This window comes from Emys orbicularis, chromosome 4, assembly GCF_028017835.1.
Source record: "Emys orbicularis isolate rEmyOrb1 chromosome 4, rEmyOrb1.hap1, whole genome shotgun sequence".
NCBI classification, from domain to species: domain Eukaryota; kingdom Metazoa; phylum Chordata; order Testudines; family Emydidae; genus Emys; species Emys orbicularis.
This window is the reverse complement of record NC_088686.1, coordinates 126915740-126923806: the sequence shown is the minus strand read 5'-3', so window position 1 is coordinate 126923806 and position 8067 is coordinate 126915740.

Below are 8067 nucleotides of genomic sequence, written 5' to 3'. Positions count from 1 at the left end.
ACCGTTACTAGTTTCTACAGTTAGTAGCCTGGCTCGGGGCATGCCCCGAGCCCCAGGCTTCAAGTCGTGCGACTCCTGTCGCAATTCCATGCCCAGAAGCGATCCACACTCCGAGTGTCTTCACTGTCTGGGCGAGGCTCACATAAGTGAGCGCTGCAAAATCTGTAAATCCTTCAAGCCCCGGACTAAGCGCGAACGTGAGATCTGACTCCGGGCCCTGCTTATGGAGTCGGCACTGGCGCGCCGAACCGACCCGGCGCTGGGCACCGTGTCTTGGGTGCGGAGTGACGCCCTATCCACCAGTCGGCACTGCTCCCCTGTTAAGAAGCAAGGCAAGATCCAGCGGCGCTGAGATAAGGACAGGGGTGAGGCCGGACCCGAGTTGGGCAGCCCACGATCCCCCTCGGGACCCAGACCTCCGACTCGTGTGGAGCGGAGTAGTCCGGCCCCGTCAGCGCGTGCCTCCCCGACGATGCGGATTCCGTCTACGCCTGAGGCATCGACGTTCTGCCGGTACCGAGCGGGCCGCCCGAGTCGGGCCCCCGGTCCCGTGGGAAGCCTCTGCTGGGCGCCCACCAGCCATCACCGGCCAGGTCGGAGTTAGAGGTCTCTGCTCAATCCACGGGCCTTCCCGAAGCCCGCGACAGACCTCCACTCGTTGTCAGGGTCGCCTGGGAGCGAGTCGCCGGAGTCGTCCTCGGCCCACAGGAGCCGCAGACGCCAAGACAGGAAGTGTCGACGCTCCTCATCCAGCCGAAGTGATAGCAAGTCTCGACGCCATCGGCACCACCGACCATACCACGGCGCGCGCCTTGCTCGGGGTGTATCCGGACAGTCACCAGCACCGAGGCATCATAGCCGCGGCCATCGACGGGACACCAGAGATAGCACCTCTGACGTATACGTTTCATCGTCATCGAGGTCTAAATCCCGGGGCCAGACCCGACATGGACGGGACCGGTCGAGCCGTTCCTACGGCACCGTGCACTCCTCGGCCACCTCTGCCTCGGCGCCCAGCCGTCCTTCCCCGGGCTGCACCGTCCCCCAGGAACGTGTAACCCTGGTAGGACCCCAGACGACTCAGTGGCAAGGGGCGCCATGGCAAAGACAGTGGTGCCAGTGGGCACCGTGGCCCCAGGCGCCCGCACCGCTGGGGCCCCGCTCCATGGCTGGGGCATCCCAAGCCCACTCAGCGTCCCCGCCTCGGCACCGGGACCAGTCCTTGGGGGCTGCGCCACCGGTATCACACCCGAACCAGGACGCGAAGTGCGACATTCCGGCACCGACCGATGCCCTAGGGGCCGTCCTGGTCACCCCGTCGGCACCGGATGAGTCCATAGTGGCACCGCCCCCTCCTTCTCAGAGGACTTCAAGGCGCACCAGGAGCTCCTCCAGCGGGTAGCCACCAACCTCCAGCTCCAGGCGGAGGAGATGGGGAGCCGTCGGACAATATGTTTAATGTCCTCGCCTCCTCGGCACCGGGCCGTGTGGCATTACCGCTTCACCAAGGGGTAGCCAACATTTCCATTGGCCTATGGCAAACCCCGTCCTCTCTGCTGCCCATTTCCAAAAAGGCAGAACAGAAATACTTTGTGCCAACAAAGGGGCATGAGTACCTTTACACTCATCCTACCCCAAACTCATTGGTGGTGGAGTCCATCAACCACCGTGAATGACATGGCCAGCCCGCACCAACACCCAAGGACAAGGAGGCCAGGAGACTGAACACTTTTGGGGAAAAAGTTTATTCCTCTGCCAGTTTCCAGCTCAGGGTGGCAAACCATCAAGCACTCCTGAGCAGGTATGACTTTAACTTGTGGGGCTCCTTGCCAAAATTCAAGCCCTCCCTCCAAGAGCAGGACAGGAAGGAGTTCATGGCTCTAGTTGATGAGGGTGCGGGGGCAGCGAAAGCAGCTCTCCAGGCCGCCTCGGATGCAGCTGACACGGCGGCTCGTTCGATGGCCACAGCTATCTCCATGCGACGGACATTGTGGCTTTCCCTGTTGGGGCTGTCAGTTGAATCCCAGTCCTCAAGGCATTATTTGCAGACCAGACAGACACTCGTCTGCATGGGATGAAGGACTCCCGCACCACCCTGCAGACACTCCGTCTGTACGTCCTGCCGGCCAAGGACAAGCCCAGACCGCAGCCCTTGGTTCCCCCTCCACGGGGCAGATACGAGCCCCTGCCCAAGAGGCCTAGGGACCAGAGGTGCAGATCACAGCGTCAATCCCACTCGGCCCCAGGCCCCGGACCCTCGAAGGGCAAGAGGCAGGGCACGAGGCATTTTTGACTGTTTGCGGGGGGGCACCCAGCCTGTTGCCAGGGAACCCCCCCACAGTTAATAAAGTTGGTTTTTGGCAACCGTTTATCTGCCTTCAGAGTACATTGGTCCCGTATAACGTCGGACCGGTGGGTCTTCAGTACCATCTCCGAGGGGTACAGGCTGCAGTTCGATTCAACCCCACCGCACCTGCCTCCGCCCCGGGAGACCCGGAGCATGCCCTTCTGTTAAGTCAGGAGGTGACTCGCCTCCTCACCCTAGGCGCGGTGGAGAGGGTACCTCAGGAATTCCAGGGCAAAGGGTTTTATTCCCGGTATTTCCTGATCCCGAAGGTGAAAGGTGGGCTCAGACCCATCCTCGACCTGCAGAATCTCAACCAGTTTCTGGTTCGCTGAAAATTCCGTATGGTGTCCCTGGCCTCTATTGTCCCGTCCCTGGACCTGGGAGATTGGTTCGCAGCCCTGGACTTCCAGGATGCGTACCTCCATATCCACATTTTCGAGGGCTACAGGCGCTTCCTCTGCTTCCTGGTGGGGACAGACCGCTACCAGTTTACGGTCCTCCCCTTTGGCCTTTCCACGGCCCCCAGGGTTTTCACCAAGTGCATGGCGGTAGTGGCAGCCCACCTAAGGAGGAACGGGCTGCAAATCTTCCCCTACCTGGACAACTGGCTGCTCAAGGGCAAGTCTCAATCCCAGATGCAGACGCAGATGGAATTCCTGCTAGATACATGCACGAGTCTAGGCCTAGTAGTAAATGAGGAAAAGTCCACGTTAGTTCCGGTTCAGCGCATACACTTTATCGGGGCGCTGTTAGACTCGATGGTGGCCACGGCCTCCCTCCCCCGAGACAGGTTTGAGACGCTCAAAGGTCTCATCGCCTCGGTCACGGCCTTCCCTGTGACGACGGCACGAGCGTGCCTTCAAATCCTAGGCCATATGGCAGCTTGCACCTCCGTGGTGCGACACGCCAGGCTCAGGATGAGGCCCCTCCAACTCTGGCTGGCCTCCCGTTATTCCCAGGCCAGGGATGGCCTGGACAAGGTCGTCACATTGCCACCCAACGTAGTGGCCGACCTGCAATGATGGTCCCTCCTGAGCAACATGCTTCAAGGTATCCCCTTCCGAGAGCCCCCTCCCTCACTAGATCTGGTATCGGATGCCTCGGACCTGGGATGGGGAGCCCATGTGGGGAACTTCAAAACCCAGGGCAGATGGTTGCCCCCGGAATTGTCCCTGCACATAAATGTCAGGGAACTCAGGGCAATACGCCTGGCGTGCGTGGCCTTCCGCCAGCACCTAGGAGGGAAGGTGGTCAGAGTCCTCACGGACAATACGACTGCAATGTATTATATCAACAGGCAAGGGGGAACACGTTCCGTGGCCTTGTGCCAGGAAGCCCAGCTCCAGTGGGAGTTCTGTATAGTCCACGACATCCTTCTGAGGGCCTTTCACCTGCCCGGCAAGCGCAATACGCTCGCGGATCACCTAAGCAGGTTTTTCTCCCAACAACACGAGTGGTCCCTACACAGGGAGGTGGCAAGGCGGCTCTTCCTTCAGTGGGGCACTCCCCAGGTAGATCTGTTCGCCACTGCCCAGAATCGCCTATGCCCACAATTCTGCTCCAGGGCGGGAGAGGGTGAAGGGGCGATATCGGACGCGTTCCTAATCCCATGATTGGGCTGCCTGTTCTACGCCTTCCCGCCCTTTCCCCTGATAGGCAAAGTCCTACAGAAGGTGAAGGCGGACGGGGCTCGGATTATCCTCATAGCCCCGGATTGGACCCGTCAGCATTGGTACGGGACCCTCCTGCAGCTTTCAGTGGCCCCCACACAGGCTGCCGCTTCGACCAGACCTCCTCTCCCAGGAGGGAGGATGTCTCCTCCATCCCAACCTGGCTGCGCACCACTTGACAGCATGGCTGCTCCGTGGTTAAATGAGGAAGAGGGGAGGTGTTCCGAGGATGTTAGGTCCTGCTTGAGAGCAGGAGACCGTCCACCCGTCGTACCTACCTGGCCAAATGGTATCGGTTCTCCATGTGGGCGAGGGAGAGGGGTTCCTCCCCCTCCTCCGCATCTCTCCAGCTCATCCTCAACTACCTCCTGTCCCTTAGGTCCCAGGGGCTGGCGGCCTCCTCGGTCATGGTGCACCTGGCAGCCATTTCGGCTTTCCACCCCCCCGGTGCAGGGCCACTCGGTGTTTTCACACCGCATGACGTCCCAGTTCCTAAAAGGGCTGGATCGGGCTTTCCCTTATGCTAGACCCCCAGTCCCGCTCTGGGACCTGAACCTAGTGCTCTCCTGCCTCACAGGGCCCCCTTTCGAGCCCTTGGCCATGTGTTCTTGGTCCCACTTGTTGTGGAAAGTGGCGTTCCTGGTGGCTATCACCTCAGCCCGCCAGGTCTCAGAGCTTAGGGCCCTGACCTCCGAGCTCCCGTATACGGTCTTCCATAGGGATAAGGTCCAGCTCCGCCAGCACCCGGCTTTCCTGCTGAAGGTAGTCTCAGCTTTTCACATGGATCAGGACATTTCCCTCCCGGTCCTCTGTCCTAAGCCCCATTCCTCCAATGAGGAACGACGCCTGCACATGCTAGATGTGCACAGAGCGCTGGCCTTTTACCTAGACAGAACCAGGCCATTCCAGAAATCCCCTCAGATTTTCATTGCTTCAGCTGAGCGCATGAGGGGGCGACCGGTTTCCACCCAGCGGATCTCCTGCTGGATCACCTCGTGCATTCGCACGTGTTACAACCTGGCAGGGGTTCCTCCGCCTAATATAGTGAAGGCTCATTCGACGAGAGCTCAGGCCTCGTCAGCGGCCTACGTGGCTCATGTCCTCATTCAGGACACCTGCAGGGCTGCTACATGGTCCTCTGTCCACACCTTTTCATCGCACTATGCGATCGTCTCCCAAACGCAGGATGACGCCGGGTTTGGTAGGGCGGTTCTCCGCCCGGATAACCCTTAAACTCCTACCCACCTCCATCAGGTATAGCTTGGAGTCACCTACTGTGGAATACGCATGAGCAATCACTCGAAGAAGAAAGGACAGTTACCTGTTCCGTAACTGGCGTTCTTCGAGATGTGTTGCTCAGGTGTATTCCACATCCCGCCTTCCTTCCCCTCTGTCGGAGTTGTCTGGCAAGAAGGAACTGAGGGTGGGGGGAGCGTGCAGCCCCCTTTATGGCGCGATATAGAGGCGCCACTCCAGGGGTCGCAGCAGTGCTCCCCCACTACGGGTACTGCTAAGGGAAAAACTTCCGGCACTGGTGCAAGTGGCGAGCATGCACACCTACTGTGGAATACACCTGAGCAACACATCTTGAAGAACGCCAGTTATGGAACAGGTAACTGTCCTTTCCTGCATCTCCCCCAGGCCGGATGCCTCCGCCTGATCTTATGCACTGGGGGGAGGGGGGCAGCATCTGCTCCAGCAGCCCCTCCTCCAGCTCCCACTCTCATCTCTGCCCCCTTGTGAGTGTGTGGAACATAGATGGGTCCTACTTTGCTCTCGCCCTGGTGAGATGTTGTGGGGGTGGAAACATAGATTTCCCCTGCCCAATATTTCCATCGTGGGGGCACTAACCCTGACACACACACCCTGCACCCCTGTCCCTGGTTCTGCCACCCCTGAAAGTTTCTGGCTGTGTAGAAAAGCTGGAAAATGTGACCCAAGTGTAGCCTAGCTAGCAGGCAAATTAGAACCCAGGTTTTGTTGTTTTTAACGATCATGGTTTTACAAAGGCTGACTCATGAGTTTTGAACACTTGTGGTTAACATCATGGATGATGTTAAAACGCTTATCTTTACAAAGCAGAGCTACTAAGGGCTTGTCTACACCTAAAATGTTGCAACTGCGTCACTGCAGTGTTTCAGTGACGATGCTACCTACCTTGATGGGAGGGGTCCTCTGGTCATCAGTGGTACTTCACACCCCGCGGAGACGGGAGCTAGGTCAACAGGACAATTCTCCTGTCGACCTAGTGCTGTCTATACCAGGGGCTAGGTTGATTTAACTGCGTCACGTAGGGGTGTGAATTTTGCACACCCGAGTGACATAGTTATACCGATCTAACTTCCTAATGCTGACCAGGCCTGATGTCAGAAAGGGACATGGTGATCACCTAGTCTGACCTCTTGCATAACATAGGCCAGAGAACTTCCTGGAAGTAATTCCTGTTTGAACTAGAGCAGAAAAAAACATTCCGTCTTGATTTAAAAAATGCTGGTGATAGACAATCCACCACAGCCCTCCGTAAATTCTTCCAATGGTTCATTACCCTCACTGTTAAACATTTACACCTTACTTTCCAGTCTGGATTTGTCTAGCTTCAATTCCTAGATAGTGTAGGCAAAGGCACCAGTGGTCTCCTTGAACACTTTTTAGCCCAGTGTTTAGTACACCCTCTCCAGGATATGGGAGATACAGGTTAAATTGCTGCTTCTTCCTGATGTGGAGAAGGGCTCTGCACTTCGGTTGCCCACCTGGCGGCAGCAGCATGCCCTAACCAGGGGGCTGTGCGTTAGTCTGACTGATGTCTTTGGACAGAAGTGTCACCATTCTGACAAGTGATGGGATGCTTTTCATCATGCACCCTGTTTGTTCTTTGCAGCTTAGCCTGTGCAACTAGGCTGGTCAATTTCATTATTTCCCTAGTCAATTTCACTTCGGGCTGCTCCTGATCTTAAACACATGCCATGGAGAGATGAAATCAAAGCCAGGAATTTTAATTATTTTTTTTTTAAAGGACAAAACTTAGTATTAACAAACACAGTCCAAATCTTTTGTCTCCCCTACCTGAGAGCCTCTGTTTGAACTGTGATCAGTTTATATAATCTACACATTTTAATTCAATGGCCAGACACATTTTGTATGTGAGAAGAAAATTGATAGGGTTTAAAAGCTTGATATTTCCAAATAGAAGGTTGACCGGCTGTGCCTTTATCCTTAGATTGTAGCAATTTGGGGTAGATTCCAGCTTTCCATTTCACATATGTACAATGCCTAGAACTATTTATTTGTTTATATCATAGTGGTGGCAGCTGTATATATTACAGATTCATAGATTTTTAAAGCCAGAAAAGACCACTGAGATCATCTAGTTTCACGTCCTGTATAATCCAGGCCAGAGCACTTCCCCCACTGCTTCCTGCATCAATACCAGAACTGGTGTTTGAGCTAGATCTTTTGGAAAGACACCCAATCTCGGTTTAAAGACCCCAAGCGATGGAGGAATCTACCCTGTCCCTGGGTGAGTTGCTCTGGCCTTTCAAACAGAGCAGTGATTCTGGGCACTGTACATTCACACAATGACTCTCACTCCCTGCCCCAGTGTGCTTACAATCTCGGGGTATGAGCTGAGATAACAAGGGCACATGCCCAAGAAAGGGGGCTCATGGGCTGACAGACTTGATCAGTGTAGTAAGCCGCTCAGCTGCTCCCTAGACAATTTTTGTTTTGCAGGCATCACAGCCAAGGGGGTCTCAAAGGAGGACAAAGTATAAGGGCTTTGCAGGTTTTTATGGGGCACACCTCCCCAAAAGGGACGGGTCCCTGTTCCTTTCTTGGGGGCCTTTAGATGCTACAGTAAGCTCCCTCCTACTATCCCGCAGGTGTGCAGGCCGATTGGCTGGCAGGTGCATGCAGGGGGCCAGATAGGCAATTCAGTTGTGCATGGTGACACCTGACACACACGCATGCTGGAACCTTGCTTCTGCCAACCTGCCCCCATTGCACGCACTGTGATCACACGAGCCTAAAATGCAGAGTGTGTGTGTGTGTGTG